The 21,607-nt window shown below is 39.9% G+C and overlaps 1 protein-coding gene across 31 annotated transcripts in view; it reads left to right on the top strand.

Moving 5' to 3' along the window:
- Positions 1-21,607, top strand: part of ASNS (asparagine synthetase (glutamine-hydrolyzing)) — a 164,369-nt gene that overhangs the window by 8,315 nt on the left and 134,447 nt on the right. For 10 of the 31 annotated variants that reach the window (XR_014066098.1, XM_081531566.1, XM_081531576.1 and 7 more), the window contains one exon: positions 14,111-14,193. The exons of 5 other annotated variants lie outside the window; for them this stretch is intronic. The gene's annotated coding sequence lies outside the window, so the exon portion shown is untranslated. Of the gene's footprint in view, positions 1-3,850; positions 3,980-14,110; positions 14,194-14,277; positions 14,354-14,670; positions 14,747-21,607 lie in introns of all 31 variants that reach the window. 16 more of the 31 variants (XM_081531579.1, XM_081531567.1, XM_081531575.1 and 13 more) reach the window with 7 other exon arrangements.

Genomic DNA, 21,607 nt, shown 5'->3' with positions numbered 1-21,607 from the left:
TGGGGAAACAGTGGAAACAGTGACAGACTTTTTTGGGGGGGCTCCAAAATCACTGCTGATGGTGATTGCAGCCATGAAATTAAAAGACGCTTACTCCTTGGAAGGAAGGTTATGGCCAACCTAGATAGCATATTTAAAAGCAGAGACATTACTTTGCCAACAAAAGTCCATCTAGTCAAGGCTATGGTTTTTCCAGTGGTCATGTATGGATGTGAGAGTTGGATGGTGAAGAAAGCTGAGCGCCGAAGAATTGATGCTTTTGAACTGTGGTGTTGGAGAAGACTCTTGAGAGTCCCTTGGACTGCAAGGAGATCCAATCAATCCATCCTAAAAGAGATCAATCCTGGGTGTTCATTGGAAGGTCTGATGTTGAAGCTGAAACTCCAATACTTTGGGCACCTCATGCAAAGGGTTGACTCATTGAAAAAGACCCTAATGCTGGGTAGGATTGGGGGCGGGAGGAGAAGGGGACGACAGAGGATGAGATGGTTGGATGGCATCACCGACTCGATGGACATGGGTTTAGGTAGACTCCGGGAGTTGGTGATGGACAGAGAGGCCTGGCGTGCTGCGATTCATGGGGTTGCAAAGAGTCGGACACAACTGAGCGACTGAACTGAACTGAACTGGAGGTTCCCAGCATTCAAAGAAGTTTCTATCAAAACACTAGCTGAACACAAGCTAAGAAATAGACTTCAATGACCACACTGACAAAGAATATAGTATTTGCAATAATAATTTGGGATCAGCATTGAATAACCTGACTGCTACAGCCTTTCAGCAACCAAAAAGTAGCAGGTCTTGTGAAAAGGAGAGAGTCTTACTTCCAAGTACATACTGTGAGTGAGTGAAAGTTGCTCAGTTGTATCCAGCTCTTTGCGACCCCATGAACTGTAGCCTGCCAGGCTCCTCTGTCTGTGGAGTTCTCCAGGCAAGAATACTACAGTGGGTAGCCATTGCCTTCTCTGGGGGATCTTCCCAACCCAGGGATTGAACCCAGGTCTCCTGCATTGCAGGCGGATTCCTTACCTTCTAGCCACCAGGGAATCCCAAGTACATACTACAATAGTAAAATTTCCTGTTTTCATTAAAAAAAAAAAAAATCAAAACGCATACAAAGAAACAGGAAAGTATGGCTATTTCTAAGGAATGACAGAAATTGGTAGAAAGACTGAAGGCAGGAGGAGAAGGGGACGACAGACGATGAGATGGTTGGATGGCATCACCCACTTGATGGACATGAGTTTGAGCAAGCTCCAGGAGTTTGTGATGGACAGGGAAGCCTGGTGTTCTGCAGTCCATGGGGTCGAAAAGAGTCGGACAAGACTGAGTGACTGAATTGACCTGATCTCTGAGGAAGTCCAGACATTGGAATTACTGGACAGAGATTTTAAAACCACTGTCCTGAAACATGCTCAAAGAACTAATAGAAAACATAGGCAAAGAACTAAAGGGATACATTAAGAGTGGAATTACATAAAACTAAGCAGCACAAAAATAATCAAGTCTCCTAGATGCCTACTTCTATTCCAAATAATCCCAGCAAAGTAGGTCAAAGTCTTTCCAATTTTTATTTTGGTATAATTTCAGATTTTACAAAGTTGCAAGAATAGTACAAAGAATCCTCATACAACTTTTCCCTTGATTATTGTTTTAAAATTTTAACAACTCACGTGAACTGTTTTCTTATTTTCCTGCCTCCAAAATTTAGGCTAATAGTGGCCTAACGTAAATACTGAACTTGATATGGTAATAAATATAACAATAATAACAGGTCCAAAAATTACTTGCTAAACCTGATACGTGCCAGACAACAAGTGTTGAACTCAGACTCTCACCTACTCCTAACCCTATAACTCAGGCACTATTATTACATTCATTTGGTAGATGAAGATACTGAGACATAGGGGATCTTGCCCAAGGTCACAAATAAAAATCTTCTGGTGTTGAATACAAACGAAACCATTCAGATTCCTCGACCCTACCTATGTTTTTAATGCTGATCTTTTGAATGAGGTGTCAGCAAACTACAGCCTTCTGACTAAATTCAGCCCATAAAAGATCTTTATTTAGTCCCAGATCTGCTTGTGCAAGGGTTGCCCATCCTCTTACACAGATGAGTGGGTACAACCTGGTCTCTCTATCCTAACCCGGGTGCTGTCTTTCAGGTCTTTGGTCATTTTTTCTAACTGATTACTGTGATTTCTTGTTCTGCTCACAGAAAAACAGCAGCCTAAGTTCTAACTTCTTAGACACTGTTTGGTCCTTCTAGTGAATGTCTCTGGTCTAAATGAAATACCCAAGTGCCCAATAAAGTTGACAGGCAAGGTTAATCCTCACCAAGCTGGGGCATTTCTGGGGTGTTTTACAGTGACTCACTCTAGACATCTTAAATAATAAAAACAATACTGTGCATGTGATCAAAGGCAGCAAACCTGAGGTGGACATAGTGTGCATTGCTCTGGTCTTCCTTCAGGACTCAAAGGATTATTCCCCCAGCTATTGGGAGTGCTGCCAACAGACAGCCATCAGGTGTCAGCCCTCTCAGAGAATTGCCTCAGATGCAGATACCTGCCTCAAGTCAAGATCATGCCTTCTTTCAGGGCACCCACATCCAGTAACTGATTAGCACAGGGGTATAAAAACCCAGCCTCCCAACCTCAACATATAATATTCTCTGGAGCCATTCTGTCATCAGAGTTCCCCACCAGATTGACTAAGGCCTCAGTTAAGACTGCATCATGGTATAGTTTCTCCTTCTGTTCAGTCTTTTTCTTCCATTTCACAGGCATTGACCTCAAAAGCACTCCCTAATAAGCTATATACATTCCCATCACTGGGGAACTCAGCCTATGACAAAACCTAAAGCAAGAGGAGAGCTATTTCTCAACCCTCTAGAAATCCAAGCTTCTTTTTAAATGTCTCTGGTCCATAGATAATACAATTGTGAGTGCCTTCTGTTTACCTAGAGTTACCTCTTCAAGCATTAACATCAGTGCTCCACATGAAAAATAAAGAGAAATAGATCCAATGAACCAGTGCTATCAGTTATCACAAATGAACCCATAATCATTTCACCATGCTGTTCAGTGGTGATTTGGACAATTACTGAAGCTTTGGGATTTTTTATATTTAATCAGAGGTAGAATTGTGAAATACTTTCAGTGTGCCAGGCTTCTTTATAACTGTCTTTGCCTTAGGGTAAACATAAAGGTATTTACATACATCTTTTTTTTTATTGGGGTATAGTTGATTTTCAATGTTGTGTTAATTCAGGAGGTACAGAAAAATGAATCTGTTATACATATACATAACACACTCCAGTATTCTGGTCTGGGAAATCCCATGGGCAGAGGAGCTTGGTGGTCGGCAGTACATGGGGTCACAAGAGTCAGACATGACTTAGCAACTAAACCACCACCACTATACACACACACACACACACACACACACACACACATATGTTTAATACATATATCCACTTTTCCCATAGAGACCATTACAGAGTATTGAATTCCCTGTGCTACACAATAGGTCCTTATTATCTATGTCACAGATACTAATAGTAGTGTGTGTCAATCCCAATCTTCCAATTTAACTTCCCCATACCCCCCAGTAACCATAAGTTCATTTTCTTCATCTGTAACTCTATTTCTGTTTTGTAGATAAGTTCATTTGTAGCCTCTTTTTAAATTCTGCATATAAGTGATGTCATATGATATTTGTCTTTCTCTGACTTACTTCACTCAGTATGACAGTATGACAGTCTCTAGGTTCATCTGTGTTGCTGCAAATGGCATTATGTCTTTTTTATTGATGAGTACTATTTCATTGTATATTTGTACCGCAGCTTCTTTATCCATTCCTCTGTCAGTAGACATTTAGTCTGCTTCCAGGCCCTGACTGTTGTGAATAGTGCTGCAGTGAGAATACGGATTGTGCATATCTTTTAAGGAAACTTGAAAAATCACATACTAGAGTAAGTATGGAAAGTATTCATGTTTTCCTATCTTTCTGGTATCTTTTTTTAAGTGTTTCCATGGTGATACAACCTGATAGATACTGAGTGCTAAGTTGCTCGGTTGTGTCAGACTCTGAGATGCTATGGACTATAGCCCACCAGGCCCCTTGTCCATGGGATTCTCCAGGCAAGAATACTAGAGTGGGTTGCCGTGTTCTTTTCCAGGGGATCTTCCCGACCCAGGGATTGAACCCGCATCTCTTACGCCTACTGCATTGACAAGTGGGTTCTTTACCACTAGCGCTACCTGGGAAGCCCCATGATAGATACTGGAAATTAAATAAAAGGTGCTTTAATCCTGGCTCTGAGACTTAACAGCTGCTTTCTGAGCCTCATGATCCTCCATTGTAAAAGGGAAACAGTGATGCCCATTTTTTAGAGTTATTGTGTTGGTTAAATGAGAGGATATTTGCAAAGGGCATGCAATATTCAAGTACTCAATAAATGCTAGCTATTTTTATAAACAAGTATAATAATGATGATAAGTGGACTAACCAAAGGTTTTTGAAAGGAAATATCTTTTTGACAAATACTGTAATTTATTGCTACATATTTTATTAGCAAGCAAAGATAGTCACTATAAAGATTTCTATGCTGAAGTATACATAAGTGATTTTCATCCAAGAGGCAATGTCTTGAAAGTAGAGGAGTTGAATGAAGTGATTTCTAAAGTATTCCTCCCTGCAGCGTACCCTGCAGTGTTTAAAGCCTTATGAGTCTATGGATTAGGATGACCCTCCAAAAATAAGAGCAACTGTTTCTTGGAATTTGAGTTTTTCTCTATTGACAGTGGGTGCATGTCAACAGAACACTTGTTCTATTAGTCCTCTTGGCTAATAGTCTGCTTGCAAATAATTCAGACTCAATCTATTATAACATTGTTTGAACACCTGAAAGTACAGAAATAGTAAGATTAAATTATTATAATAATGGAAGTTACTGTCCATTATTTTGTCCTAACCTTATGGTAGCTTAAATTCTATTTAAATTGATTATATATTATGGCTCATTATTTTTCTCTCAATATTAATTACTTCTGATTAGTGCCGTGTTTATATATGGAGGCAATTATGCCCAAACAGAAGGAAAGAATTCTGCCTTCCTTTTGTCATCTGTTAACCTTGTTCTCAGGAACTGGTTTCTCTGATACAATCCCTGCATCTACTGTACATCTTTGGATGTGTCCTTGGACACATGCTCTCTTTTTCATCTTTTGTCTCTAGAATGAGTTGCATGTATAAGTCCATCCTTTAGAGCAAATTTAGAGTCAAGCTTTACCTCAGTTTTGAGCTGGATTTACAGTCTGTCTTACTTAGTGGATCCAGGCTAGCAGACACACAAGACCGTCTTGGTTTTCCTCCCCTTCTGTCTCTATATCCATCTTCCTACTTCCTGACTAAGAATAGGAGTCTTTCTTTCCTCATTTCTCAAAAGAAATAGCGCAGTATTTTGTCTCTCTCTCTGCTCTATTTCAGCCACTTAATATATGTATTAGAGCATTATCAGTCAAGATTGCATTCCCTGTTCCCTTATATATTTGACTTTGGTCAGGGACATAAATGATGGGGCGAAATGGTGGAGGTAGGGGTTGAAGATGGAAAGTGGAGGCTGGTGAGCAGGAGGATAGCATGTTATAGTTGAAGCCTAAAAGATCTCAATGGAAATTGAGGATGGTATACAAACACAGAATAGAAAGAAACTTCTAGAGTTCAGAAGAACCAGAACTCCATTCTGTGAAGAGAATGAAATTTGTACTCAGTATAAACTGTGGAGTGGCTCAGTGGTAAAGAGTCCACATGCCAACACAGGACACATGGGTTTGATCCCTGTGTTGGGAAGATCCCCTGGAGAAGGAAATGGTAACCCACTCCAGTATTCTTGTCTGGGAAATCCTGTGGACAGAAGAGCCTGGTGGATGAAAGTCCATGGGGTCTCAAAAGTGTCAGACACAACTTAGCAATTAAACACCACCACTGTAAAATGTGGAGTGGGACTAGTGGCAAGAAACACACACGTATCAGGCAGGAAAGAGCTGAAGGATGGAATAAAGATGAGGAAATTTAACTCATTTTGCTTCTCATGTACAAATGGTCATTTATGGTGTTGCTGGGTTTTATCTTTGAAGTGCAGACACATCCCCCAATTTATTAACATGAGTGAGTACAGGGCTCCCTGGAGTATGAGAAAGGAAATGAAAAAAGAGCTGTGCTCCAGCCTACCAAGCTCCCAGCTGACTGAAAGGCTTGTTCCCTTTTTCATCCATTATATGTTGTGTGTTTATATGAACGGTTGTGATACTGCTTAAACACTGTTTCTTTAAAAAAAAAAATGCATCCATATTTGAGTTGGATCACCTTAAAATGAATTCTTGAAATACAGCTCACACAGAGGTAGGGGACTTCTTCTGGCTTACTATTAGTAACATTAACTATCTAGATGTTGCAGATAAAGAAAATGCAGGTGGTAAAACAGTGACTTGGCAAAGGCATCATGATCAAATCAAGCTAAAATTAGAACTTCATGCTCCTTCATTCAGTTTGTAAAACATCTTTTTCTACTGGATCTCCAAGGAGCATTCGCCTTGAAGAGATTATTGAGGAAGGGAGCACGAGGGGACAGAACATACTACCAAAGTCCAATGAACATTGGACATTCTTTACATTGCTATTTCTCTTCCAGTCTATAAATCTTTCTTCCTCACCACCTCCTTCTCCTCTGTTTGGGGTGGGGGGATGGATTTTTGTTTTTCTCTTCTTTTTCTTTGCTTTCTTGTCTTTTACTGCTCTCCATACTTGGCCTGCCTCTTATTTTTCAGCCCCAATTTTTATACCTCCCACTCCTAGTAGAGAAAACATTGTCACTATTACGATCTTTTTTTTTTTTAATTTACATTCTGAACTCTTTCTGGCTCTGCGCTAAGCATTATAAAAAAGGAAATTTCTTTATACAAAACTGTAGACCGTGTGTGACTTCCAAAAATATACAGTCGGTTGTGAATCTCAGCCATGATTTTATAACCAGTCTCATGATTCCTGACTTTGGTTTCTCAATCCCATTAAAAATCTGATGATAGTAATGAATTGCCTCCCTCCAAAAATGTGTAAGTCACAAATATACCCAATTTGCATGCAATTTTAGAAGGTGCAAAAACTCTCCCCTTAGGAGTCTATGACCTCATACCAAAAACCCTGCTGGTTGTTGGTAAAGAAGAAAGGGGAATAAAAAAAATACATTTTACAAATATCATGCAATTTGAGATAGGAGTATCTTAAAACATAGTTCATTTTAATTCATTTTGTTAAGAAAGTCAATAAGCTATATATATAAAACAGCCATTTTGTGTGATTGCAGAGGTAAAGGGAGCAGAAACATTTTCAAATTACAAGTACATTGTAACATTGTCCAAAAGGAAGAAACATTTATTGATACTGCTTACTACATACATACCTATTTCCAACATTATTATAGCTGTTTTAAGAATTATATATATATACATGTATATGTCTATAAATATATAAATATATGTATACATTTGAGTATGTATTTATGTATGTATACATTTTTACTACAGCTATATCATGTAGGACTCATTACACTCAGATATGGAAATTGAACTCAGTGGGATCAAATAGCTAACTCAGGTCACCTGCTAGTGAACAGTAGGTGAGGATTCTAACCTGCGTCTAACTCCACTGCCCTCTTGGAGGATAATTTGTTATCTTTTCTACTTAACACAAAACGTAGCACACAGGAGGTATTCGTGAAAGGTTCAGTGTTGATTGGATTAAACTGAAGGAGGTCAAGTACAGAGCCCTGCAGTAGATTCCTAGAGACTAGAGACCACTCTCCCCACTGCCACCCCCCCACCCCATTTAATTTCATTTCTTTAGAGAAAAGGAAGGGGACATTCTAGTAAGTTCTGAAGAACAGAGAAGAATCTACAAAATCTCAGAGAAATGTAGTAATTTTCCGCTATTCATCAGAGAAATATGTCATTTCTGGCAGTGTGAGGGTAACAGGCTTGATTGTGCCACTTTTCATTTGGAAGGAATGTACTGCAAAGTTAATGCAATATTAACTTGAGGAAACCATTTTCAATTTAGTGAGTCCTCTGAAGATTAAAGGAAGCATTCTGACTGAGGCTCCTGCAATATAAAGAACAATTTGAAACATGCCTAGGAGGAAAATACAGCAATTTTAGCATAAGGAAGTTCTCAAATGAAGTCTAATTTTAAAGGAGAAAGAATCTCCTTGATGGAAGAAATTGTTGAGAACATATATGTACATACTCTAACTGAGGCTAGCTAATGAAGGAAGCTGTAGTTTGAAGAGAGTTGGTGAGGAAAAGGAAAGCAATATTAGAGTTGGGCAACTCTGAGATAGAGGCTGATTATACTTCAAAGGAATATCTTTAGTGAAGCTAATAAATATTCAGCTAAGTTGAACAGAAACAACATTGGGAGTAACTATATTCTTAGAAGCCAGTCAAGATAACAGAGTGATGCAAAATCAGTAACTGTTTCCTTGATTTAAAAATGAGCCCATCTTGACTTTAGGTTAGGGCAAAATCATAATGTAAAGCTTTTTAATTTTTGCAATCTCTTCCTAAAAACATACTAAATAATTAGAATAGCAAAAGAAAAAGTCTATTCACAATATCCTCCAAAGACCAACCAAAAACATCCACACTAACCTCAGAACACCAGTGAGTGTTGTCTCACCCAAACTACAAATGAAGCAGGACCAATAGAGAACATGCCTAGGTTTAGCTGTGCAGAGCTAGTACAGGAGAAAGAGTTTTAATGGTTCTATAAACGCTACAATACAGCAATTGCCAACAAGTCCTCAAAAAGAGTCCCTCCATGAACGGGATTTTCAGCAAGTGAATGTTGTGAGAATAGCAGTGAAAAGGAGAAGGTTCCAGACTTGAGTTATGGATGAGTGGAATAAAAGGAACACAGCTATACACTGAAGAGATCAGAAGATACTGAAGTGACTGAAATGCTGAAAGAAGACAGAAATATCTAATAAAACTCCTTTCCTAAGGAAAATGCTCCTGTGAGAAGAATTCAGATTGATCAGGACAGGAACTCTGAGGGCAAAGGGAGAGAAAATGATCAAATATAGTGGGGAGACGTAGGACTCCACAGAAGGCAGATCTCAGAAAATAGGAATAACTACACAGAGAGGCTATTTGAATATATATTTGTGTATCTATCTCTATCTTTCTATTTCTTTATGATAACAATAGAAGAGAGAGCTCTCAAGCAGTAAAAACAGGAAAGGTACCTTCGTACCTCTCAATCCCCCACAAGGGAACTATTTCTAAAAGCACAGCACACTCAAATTATTTATATGTGAACAACAGAAAAGAATATTGTTGAACAGCAAATATACTAATTTTTTTAAATGGACTAAATAATACATTCCAGAAAATACACAATCAAAAAGCAGCTAAAAACTAAATAATATAACAATTATCTAAAAGAACTCAAGAAAACAATAAAAGCTATAAAAGAACAGCATGTATTATAATAGAATTAGGAAACTCAGAAATTAAAAAGAAAGAAAAGAGATTCGAGAGAAAAGAATACAGAAGACAGGAAAAGAAGATCCAATATAAGTCCCATTTATATTGCAGGAGGAAAATGAAAGCAATGGAACAAAACATACCAAGTTCCATAGTGCAAGATTTTTTTTAAATTATAAAAAATGAACATCTACATTGAAAGAGCCCACCAATAACTTTGGAAAATGAACCCAGAATTGTCAATACCAACACATATTCTGGTAAGATTGGACAGTAAAGAAAAATCCTTTGGACATTCAGGCGCAAAGTTCAAGTCTCTTTTAAAGGAAAAATAAAATCAAATATTCATACATACAGCTTAGGACAGTTAGGGAAACATATTGAAGATAATTAAGAAAAGAAAATATCAGTGATTTTTATATGTACCCAAAGTTGCCTTTAAGTATAAAAATTAAAGGAAAACAAAGCAGTTTTAAACATGCAAGAACTCACGGAATAGTGCTCCTTGAGAAGTCTGTCTAGAAAACAAGCTACAGACAATCAGCACATGGTAGGAGATGCTTCAGTTAAGTGTCAGGCACATAATAACTTGCTAATAAATGTTAGTTGAACATATGGATAGATATATTGATATGGGGTAAAGAATAAACATAAATTTTAGGATATACCAGGTAGGGAAAAGGAGAGGATCATCCATATTACAAGTTAACCAGAGAGCTAAGAATACAAAATCAGTCTTATTTCTGAGAAATTTTTTTTAGATCAAGATGAACCAACTATGTCACAGATTTGCTCAGGATGCCCAAATAGATTGTGAATGAGCTATGAAATAGAACCAGAGTTTTCTGATGCTTAGTGAAGTGCCTTTAAAAACTTATTCACTGACAAAGTATACTGTTCAAATAACATTATTCATTTTTCCCCCCAAATAAACAAGTCCTGTTTTCTGTATTCCATAGTAAAATGTTTACTGAAAACTGGGCCACAATTGTTTTTCATTAACTTTAAAAATTTACAACAATTTATTATAGAAAAATAGGGAAAATTCACTCAAAACCTCATCTTTACCTTCTATCTTACTTTCTTGAGCATTGGATAATTTCAAGTCATTTAACGTAAATAAAGCTTCCCCGATGGTGCAGTGGTAAAGAATTCGTCTGCAACGCAGGAGACAATCCCTGGGTCAGAAAGACCCCCTGGAGAAGGAAATAGCAACCAACTCCAGCATCCTTGCCTGGAAAATTCCATAGTGGGCTGTAGTCCACGGGGTCACAAAAGTCAGACACGACTGAGCACATACAATAAATAGTTTAACTTTTGTCTGTCTCTAATTTATTCCCCCTTTATATTTGGTTGATATAAACCTTAAACTTGCCAAACTGATTAGTGATAACTCCTTGGTACCTCCTGAAACCTGAAGGCAGTATCGTCAGATGAGGTTTTCATTGTGTGGGGGAAAAGAGGAAATGAGAATGGGAGAGAACTGCTGAGTGCTGAGGAAAAAGTGGCCATGGTAAGTAAATTGGATGTAAATATGTTTGGCCTCTCTCTTCCCCAGAGCCACATCCAATTTTGGCATCTCCGTATTGTATTGTTGGCATCTGTCTCCAACAGAGCTAGGGGGCCACATCCATAGCTATGCCTAAGAGATATGGTGACAGGAGGCACCATGTAGCAGAGGGGCAGAGCCAGATGTTGCACATGTGACGCAAAAGCAAATAAGATCACAACTAGAAGAGCTTCTGCTGACAGAGCAGATTTTCCTATTTTGTTATGTTAAAATATATCCCCAATCTTAAGTAAACCCCTTGAGGAGGAAGTAACTTTCTTGGTTTTGTGATAGAGAGATAGAGGCCAAAAATATTTAGTTTGAATGTTTTTTTAATATATTTTTCATATCCAGCAATTATTTTCTTTCTTTTTTTTCTTTTTTGGCCTTGTAGCATGTGTTCCTTAGTTCCTTGACTAGGAATTGAACCTGAGCCCCTTGCATTGGAAGTGCAGAGTCTTAACCACTGGACTGCTAATGAAGTTCCTAGTATGAATATTAATGTGTATTATGTGTCCAGTTATTGAACAAGTACAAATGGATTAGTTTTAGATAGTTGATACTAATAACTTAAAATTTTACCAATAGCAATAAGTGTCTGAATAGTAGACTGCTTGGATTGAATTCTCAGCTCTGTCAGTAGCCACTGAGTCATTTAAGAAAGTTATTTCACCTCTCTGAATCTCAGTTTTCTCATGAAATGTGAAAAACTAAGAGTACCTAAGTCAAAGTCAAAAAGGGAAACACAAATATCATATATAATGCATATATATGGAATCTAGAAAAATGGTACTGATGAACCTATTTTCAGGGCTGCCATAGAAATTCAGAAATAGAGAACAGACTTGTGGATACAGATGGGGGATGGAGAGGGTGGGACAAATTGAGAGTATCACTGAAACGTATACTTGACCATATGTAAAATAGATGGCCAATGGGAAGCTGCTGCATAACTCCAGGAGTTCAGCCTGGTGCTGTGTGACAACCTAAGGGGGTGGATTTGAGGGAGGTTCAAGGAGAGGACATATGTAAACCTATTCATGTTGATATATGGCAGAAACCAACACAATATTGTAAAGCAATTATCCTAAGATTAAAAAAAAAAGAGTACCTTAGTCATAGGATGGTTGTGAAAACATCATGAGATAATGCATAAACATCACTGTAGTACAGATATAGGCATCTATCAATCCCTTTGTAAATGTTAGCTGTATTATTGCTAGTGTAACTTCTAGGGTCAAAAAAAGTGATGAGTACCATCATAGAACATCTGACTAGTTTTTAATATTGCCATATCAAAAGGAGTGTTTTTATACTGGAGAGGAAGTGATACACACACCAACACACACTCACTGAGTATGGTATACATTTTCCTTCTATCCCATATCACTCCTCTGGGTGTTAAAAACCCCCCTTTTCTGGGGGTTTTTGAAAGGAAGAGTGTCCAAAGAGACCAGTATCTCTTGGTAACACTGGTTGGCATCTTTTTGATAAATTTTTGCACTTTCTTGTTGACTCTTCATTCTATCTCGGAGTCTAGTGTATAATTGTCACTATTATTGTTGTTGTTGTTATTTGATATCTTGAGCTCTTGACTCCACAGCCCAAAGTGCAGTGCTCTTCCACTCCACCCCAGGCTCCTAGAGTCCTGGCTTGAGTCTCATATGCCAGGGCCTGTTTATTTGGGCTCATAAAAGAACTGGGACATGAAGTGTAATAAATAAGGGTTTTGAAATTGGGCAGACCTGGATTTGAATTCAATTACCAATACTTGCTAGTTCCATAATTTGGGTCCATTACAAAACCTCTCTGTGAGATAATTTTAGTACATGTAAGATGGATTGGTTAATGTACATCTCAGTGTGTTTTGAGGGGGGTGAAATAGGATAAATGAATATGCCTGGTATTAAAAAACCCTTAAATGTTAGTTTCCATCTATATTATGTATACTTAAATTTGCATGAGTTTAGATTTACATCTTTAATTCCACAGATATGCATAACAGTAGTATCAAATTTGTTTTACTTCTGTACTTGAATAGCAGAGATGATAGTTTTCTAACTAATAATATATCGCTATTATGTAGATAAGCCCCTGTTATCCCATTTTTTTATTTCTCCTTAGACAGTACTTTTCTTGGAACCATTTTTTTCTATGCACTTGACCTTGAGTCATTTTCTGACTTATTACTTAACATAACCATTAGCTCATTTGATTACCTTTAATCAAGTTATATTGGTTCTTGAACATGGAAATGCCCTCGTTTCTTGGTCAGCCAAGTCTCACCTTTGCAGATTTTAACAATTCAGTCAGCTAATTTTGCTCTTTATTATAAATGTGGTACTTCTGTCTCCAAACTTCTCTCAGAACCATCACTAAAAATATGTTTTAGTGCAATGAGCATTTTAATAATAGTATCTATTTTTAAAAATAGAAATGATTGATTCTTTAATTAGTAAAAATCACATTGATGTTGTACCCTTCAACTGAAATGAAAATTTTAAAAAATCAGTGTATAGATTTGTGGCTATAAGCCTCCATCTAAGTATATACACTCCTATGGCATATAGTATGCATACGTGTGTGCTGTTTAGTCATGTCCAACTCTGCAACCCCGTAGCCCGCCAGGCTCCTCTTCCTGGCAAGAATACTGGAGTGGGTAGCCATTCCCTTCTTCCTGGTGGCTCAGATGGTAAAGCGTCTGGCTGCAATGCGGGAGACCTGGGTTCAATCCCTGGGTCGGGAAGATCCCCTGGAGAAAGAAATGGCAACCCACTCCAGTACTCTTGCCTAGAAAATTCCGTGGACAGAGGAGCCTGGTATGCTACAGTCCATGGGGTCGCAAAGAGTTGGACACGACTGAGTGACTTCACTTTAACTTTTCTTTTCTCCAAATGGCATAGCTATATAATTTATGATTGATTAAACACAGTCTTCCTTAGGGCCTTAGCCTTGTCTCATTTTTGTTTGCATAAAAACCCTGATTCAGTTGTATCACTTTGACTTCCAGCACCATTTCAATTTCTGCCAGTGTTCGAACAACAGGATTAGCAAGGTGATGGCCCACTGAAGAAAGGAGGGGCAGGTGACCAGGTGAGGAATGGTAGAATGGTAGGTATTCATACACACAACACACTCAGTGTCAAGGGTGAATCAAGAAAGTCTTTGTCCTTCAAGGTTTCTAAGTTCCGGACCCTTTTACCCTCCAGGGAAGATCAACTGGCTTTTGTAACTTCTGGGCTCTTACTCGAAGGTAATGTAATTCTGCTTTCAGAGAAGTAGGAGATCTTTTGTGCCCAAGGGCCTAAAGGAGTGTGGGTAGGGTGTCCTGAGGATTAGTTGAGGCCCAGGAAGTGCACATTGAGAACACCTTTTGTGAGAGAGTATTGTTTCATACCCCATGTGGTGGCCAGATGAGGAGGCCTGCCCTTCCCTGTGTTCCTGGGGTCACTCCTGGGGGCAGAGGGGTGTCTTCACCAGGCAGGAACCACACGAGAAGGGCCCTAGAAGTTTTATGCTTCCTTTGAAATTTCTTCTATTGCTCTGATCTTGTGACCTGTCACATTCTAGAATGCTCACCAGCCAACACCCTGGGGATTTGTGCTCACCAGGAACCACCAACAGCTCTGGTAGTCCTTCAACAAAGGTATGTTGAGGACTTCCCTGGTGGTCCAGTGGTTGGGAGTCTGCCTACCAGTGCAGGGGACACGTGTTTGATCCCTGGTTCAGGAGAATTCCTCATGCCGTCGAGACCATGTGCCATGACTACTGAGCCCGCAAGCTGCAGCTATTGCAGTCCATGTGCCCTGGAGCTCACATGCCACAACAAGAGAAGCCACCGCAATGAGAAGCCCACACACCACAACTAGAGAAAGCCCACATGCCGGAACAAAACCCCAGCACAGCCAAAAATAATAAATTAATATTTTTTAAAAAAGATTTATTGAGTACTTACTAGAAGCCAGGTTCTTGGTCTGGGGGTAGACCTTTAAAGGGAGAGGATAAAACCTAAAGAGATTCATAATCTCTTTCTCCCTTTCTTTATGCTGAATTTTTTTTCTTCATAGAACTCAAACACTTTTTATGTATCTTCTGTTTATTGTTTGTTTTGGTGGATTAGAATGAAAACCCCAAGAGAACAGGAACTTTATCTTGTTTATTTCTCTCTCACCAGTATCTAGTACAGTGCCCGGCACATACTACATATTTCACAAATATTTACTGAAAGAGTGATTAAATGAATCAACCCCATTGTTTTAGTCAATGAAAGTCAAATAGCTTTGTATATTATTTTTTCTCCTCTTTCTAAACTTTTTTGGGTTTTATACCTAAAATATTGTGTTTTTCTGCTGCTTTTCCAAAAAATGCTTATAATGCTGCATCATTTGTAACCTGCAGAGCTGCACAGTGAACATGTGAAATCAAAGAGGAACACTGTCTACCTTGTGGCATCTCTACTCTTGTAGAACCTTGTAGAGCCGGTTCTTTTATGAAAGTCCTTTTGTGAAAGATTTGTGCAGTTTTATAATCTGCTTAAATTTGTATTTATAGTATGAAGGAAAAAAACCCTCTGATTTCTGCATAAAAAACAAACTCTCTTTTGGCTGTGTTTCTGTGAGATAGAAACAAGGAAGCAGTAGCCTCTGAAGCTTCCAGTCACCTGCCCACAAGCACTGCTGCCACTCAGATTCTCCTTCCCCCTGCCCTGGCCTGAAGGAGGGGAGGAAGGAAGGGCGAAGGAAGGACGAAGCAGAATTCTAGGAGCATTGTCTCCACTGTCTTCTTTGCCAGTAAAATTTAAGATGCATCATTTTCTATTTGTACAGAAGTTGTTTGCTAATTTTCTAGTAAAGGATTCATTCATTTCTGCCCCACCCCCCGCCCCTGGCAAAAAAAAATTATGTAGAAAACCCCAGGGAGAAGTCAGTGACTTCTTTCATCAGATATCAATCACAGGTTTATTCAGCTTAGTTAGCATGAACTTTTAATAAAACCCGAGTTAACAGGTTTCAAACATTTCATCACTTGGTGTTTATGTATTGGTTTTCTTTACGGTGTCCCTAAATCTCAATTTAAAAACGGATGTTCCCCTTTTTAGTATGCTGTGGTTTTCTTTCTTTTCCTTTCTTATAGACCAGTCATTTTCAGTGTTTTGCTCTTTGAATAGCCCTCTTGACTCTTGAGATGTAGAATGCTTTACTATTTTGCCTAACCTTTTTTTTTTTCTTGTCGTCGCCCTTTAAAAACTTTTTTGATATCATCTACCTCTTCCAGGGGCTTTCCAGGTGGTGCTAGTGGTAAAGAACCCTAACACGCTTGCCAGTGCAGGAGACGTAAGAGAAACAGGTTCGATCCTTGGCTAGGGAAGATCCCCTGGAGAAGGGCATGGCAACCCATTCCAGTATTCTTGCCTGGCGAATCCCATGGACAGAGGAGCCTGACAGGCTATGGTCCATAGGGTCATAAAGTATCGGATGTGATTAAAGCAACTTAGCACACACCTCTTTCAGAAGATCAATACAGCATTCTTGATGAAAGAATGACATTTTTAAGCTCAAATATTATTTTTAATGTTTAAATTTCTTTTGACTTTTTGAAGAAAAAATGTATTCATTTGGCTGTGCTGGGTCTTGGTTGAACCATGTGGGATCTTTGATCTTCATTGTTGCATAGGGGATCTTTAGTTGCGTTATGCAAACTCTTAGTTGCAGCATGTGGGATGTAGTTCCCTAACCAGGAATCAAACCTGGGCCCCCTACATTGGGAATGTGGAGTCAGCCACTGGACCATGGAAGTCCCTTGACTTTCTAATGATCAATTTTAATTACTTTTCCTCTTTTGACTTCCTAGGATTTTTGTGTCAATAAAAAGTTAAACAAAAAATACTTTGGCAGGGGGTGTGGGGGGTGGGAGGGATGTGGAATTTTATCAAAGTGTACCTGTAGCCTCCCTGATTTTTTTAAGTATTGCCCTACTGTTCCATTTCCCTCTTCCTTATCTTTTGGCTTAATGCTGAATATTCACTGGGCCTTCATGATCCTCCTGCAATTCGTGAGACCTAGGTTCAATCCCTGGGTTGGAAAGATCCCCTGGAGAAGGGAACGGCTACCCACTCCAGTATTCTGGCCTGAAGAATTCCATGGACTGTACAGTCCATGGGGTCACAAAGAATCAGACATGACTCAATGACTTTCACTTCATGATATACAAACACTGAGATAAGGACTGTACTTGCCCTATCTCTTTTCATGCCTCACCACAGTCCTGTAAGATAGGTAATATTCTTAGATTTATTTTTCAGATAAGAAAACTGAGACTTGTAGAATATCCCACTGAAAGTGGTAGAGTATTACCTGGAGGAGCTGAACTTTAAATCAATGTCTATCTGACTCTATACTCTTTGTTGTTGTTGTTCAGTCACTCAGTTGTGTCCAACTCTTTGTGACTCCAAGGACTGCAGCACACCAGCCTTCCGTGTCCTTTACTATCTCCCGGAGTTTGCTCAATTTCATGTCCATTGAGTTGGTGGTACTGAAGAGGAAAAGTTAGAATTTTATATAACCTCCTGTTCCTTCTGCCTCTGTAACTCAGCTTGCTCCTTGCAAAGTCTGGATCACATAGGTCATGTAGTCCCAGAAAGTGGAGACTTACAATACTAGGAACTGGAGCTTATCTCATTTACCTTTGTCCTGCTCTTTGCAACTTCCCAGCCCCTGCAAACCTGCTTAATCATGCCTGTCTGTGTAAAGGTCAGGCTTCTCACTTCCCATCTTGACTGCATTCCCGAGCATGTGAAACCCCTTAGTTTAAATCACCCTATTAACAGCTGGTGTTGCCTACTATAGTCTGTCAATAAAAATTCTGTAATCCCTTTGTTCGGGTCTCAGAGCTTGGAGTGTTAACTCCTCTGGGCCCGCTGGCGTAATAAACCTGAGTTCTCCAACTTTCTGAGTGTGGTGCTTGGTTTCTTGAGTACTGGTTTCTGCAACAATACCATCCAACTATCTCATCCTCTATTGCTCCCTTCTCCTCCTGCCGTCAATCTTTTCCAGCATCAGGGTCTTTTCCAGTAAGTCAGCTCTTCCCATCAGTAGCCAAAGTATTGGAGCTTCAGTTTTAGTGTCAGTCCTTCCAATGAATATTCAGGGTTGATTTCCTTTAGCGTTGACTGGTTTGAACTCCTTGCAGTCCAAGGGACTCTCAAGAGTCTTCTCTAACACCGCAGTTCAAAAGCATCAATTCTTTGGCTCTCAGCATTCTTTATGGTTCAACTGTCACATCTGTGCGTGACTACTGAAAAAACCACAGCTTTGACTAGATGGACCTTTGTTGGCAAAGTGACATCACTTTGCTTTTTAATACTGCTTTTAAATACATCTCTGCTTTTTAATACTCTTGTCTGGGTTTGTTATAGCCTCTCTTCCAAGGAGCAAGCGTCTTAATTTCATGGCTGCAGTCACCATCCACAGTGATTTTCTAGCCCAAGAAAAGAAAATCTGTCAATCATATAGAAGCATAGAAACTCTACCAGCATACTATGATGCTTCTATATGATTGCTGTCTGGGATATTATCCCTTTCCAAGTTCGTTGTTTATTCAGTTTTCAATCCTGTCTTCATTGCATTTTGCACTCTTACAAAGGCAGCAAAACCTGGTGTTTCAGAGCAAGGCTCTGGAGCCAGATAAAGTGACTCCAAGCCTAGGGCGAGCTCATACTATCTCCATAATCTTGGGCAAACTCTTTAGCCTTTTGTGCCCCAGATTCCTAATCTGAAAGTGTGGAATAGTAGTGCTTGCCTTATAGGCTGAAAGACCTAAATGAACCATCAATACATCTAGAGTGTTTAGAATGGTCCCTGGTATATGGTAAATAGCTAATATTGTTGCTTCTTATTTATTTATTATTACTAATTCAACACACATACATACTTCCTGAGTCCTTTCCTCTGCTACTAATGCCAGGCATCATGCTAAATTCTCTATAGAGCGATGGTTACCACAGAATCTTTCTATTAGGGTGTTCAGATCTAGTGGTGGATCCTAAAAAAACACACTCAAAGGGTGGGGGCGGTGGGGTGAGTACTCCATACTTAGAAAGACAGTCCAGATATTGGGCTAAATATCAGTTCACTAAATTTGAGAGGCATTAGTTAAGGAGTGGTGGAATTAGAATCTATAGCCCCGTGTGTAGATCTCCCAAACTAGTGCTTTCCCACTGAGGTAGATCACTTCCAAATAGCCAGCTTAACTCTTTCCCTTTCACATACCATTTTACAGTTCACCTTTTCCAATCCTTCCATCCAGAGGCTGTGTCTACTTCTTTTACCTTGAGTTTAGACTAGCCTCATGACATGCTTTGACCAGTAAAAGACTTTGCAGAGCCTTTTCTGCCCTCTTGGGATCTGGCTTCCATGTAAAGAAACCAAGACTAGATTACTGAATGATGAGAGAGGGAGTGGAGAGAAAGAAACCCAGTCAGTTTCCTGCCATTCAGTCACCCCAGCTGGGGTGTCAGTCCCGTGAGCCAAACCTCCACCCTGAGTCCTGTAGCTATTGTTGAGCTGCCCCGACTAGTACCATGTGGAACAGAGTTAAATGGCCCAGATTTCAAAATCATAAGCAAATCAATCAAATAAATGGTTTGAGTTGTTTTGGGATGGTTTGTTTCATAGCAATAAATCCTTGGAACTTATGAGGTCCTGGCTTCCATTTTCACTGCCTTGGAAGTCAGCCACCACATTCAAAGCTTGGATTAGATAATGGAATAGTGAGAGTCCACGTGGAGAAATTTAAGTCCCAGCATTCTGATCAGCCCTGCCAAGGCCCCAGATGGAAGGATAAAGCTACTACCTTCCACCACCTAAGGACAGCCTCGTCACCAGCTGATGCAGCCGTACGAGGGGTCCCAGTGAGACCACCAGGAGAACCACCCAGACAACTCCCAGATTCATGATTGTCGTTTTAAGCCATTGCGTTTTGGGATAATTTATCACCATGTAGCAATAGGTAACTGAAGTACCCACAATGCACCATGACTCCCCAGAAGCAAGAGCACTGAGGTTCTAGCCTACAGTGGGCTTGGGGGATAATAGTTCTTACCTTTAAGCAAGTAATCATGGTAATGATAAAGCAGGTAATTTGGCTGATGGAAATTTCAGAGATGTGAAGAAACTTGCTGAAGGCCTCACAGGTAACTCCGTCACAGCAGAATGGTAAGATATAGTGTGAATGCCTCATTTCAGGTGTTCTCCAGCTTTCTTCTCTCTTTGGCAACAGTCTAACTCATCTCACCAACTTCCAGTCTCACATCCCTCCAGTAGACCAAATCAGTCCTCACCACTGTTAGCAAATATCTGCAGGGTCTCTGGTTCACCCTTATTAACGCCCTGCTGTCTAGGATAAAGACTGTGGCACACAGTCTTTTGCGTCTTTTGCCTCTTTTGCATCTCTGGCTGCAATTCTCAACAGCTCCTTTCTTTACGTTTTTAACCATGTGGAGTCACTTGCACAGCACAGAGTTCAAATCCCACTTTGTGTCATCCCTCTGAGCCTCTGCACAGATCGCTTTACCAGGAGTGCCCTCCCCGCCTCCCCACTTCCTGGCTTGCCCATTTGCTTCCAGGACTTGACTCAAGCTCTACCTTGACCATGAAGCCTCATTCCCTGGTCTTCCCTGGGCACAGCTGATCACTCCTCACTTGTGTCCTTACAGAAACTGTACACCTTCCTAGTAGAGTATTAGTAACATCTTGCTGTTTGTAAGTCAGTTTTTATCAACCAGACTGAAAGTGAAAGTGAAAGTTGCTCAGTCGTATCCGACTCTTTGCAACCCCATGGACTATACAGTCCGTGAAATTCTCCAGGCCAGCATACTGGAGCGGGTAGCCGTACCCTTCTCCAGGGGATCTTCCCAACCCAGGGATTGAACACAGATCTCCCACGTTGCAGGCAGATTCTTTTCCAGCTGAGCCACAAGGGAATGTGAGCATCTTAATTTTTTCTTCATCTAGTGTCCTCAACATTTAGTGAGGACTGGTCCTTAAGGAGAGGAGTACCCCAGTAAAGGAGAGAAGTGGGACCCAGAAAGGATCAGGTCACATTGTCAAGGTCCTTGAATGTCATGCTGGTATAATACAAGTGTCTGCCACCTGGATGTCCCCAAGTCCTCCCATTCTTCTAGAGCCACCATTTCCTCTTGGGTCCAAGTTTTTCCAAGTGTCCAGCTCCCATTCCACATTATATGAAAGCCCCACATCTCCTCCATACAAATAACTCTGGAGCTTTGGGGAAAGGGGAGTTGGGTCAGAAGCTCCCAGGTCCCCTTGTTCCCATTTACTGATTGTTCTGACAGTGGCTACTGTCCACATTCTTCTGTGACTCCTGCCCACTTTCTACACTGCCTCACTCAAGAATTCTGCTTCAGTTCTTTTGTTTTCCCAAAGCAGCTTGTGCACAAGGCTGTGGCAGTTGGAAGACTTTCCTTTTTCTCTTAATTGCTTTTATAGTC

Source organism: Giraffa tippelskirchi, chromosome 10, assembly GCF_054371585.1.
Source record: "Giraffa tippelskirchi isolate mGirTip1 chromosome 10, T2T-mGirTip1v1.2.pri, whole genome shotgun sequence".
Taxonomy (NCBI): Eukaryota; Metazoa; Chordata; class Mammalia; order Artiodactyla; family Giraffidae; genus Giraffa; species Giraffa tippelskirchi.
Note: the sequence above shows the minus strand (reverse complement) of the source record. Positions and strands in the feature narration are given on the sequence as shown.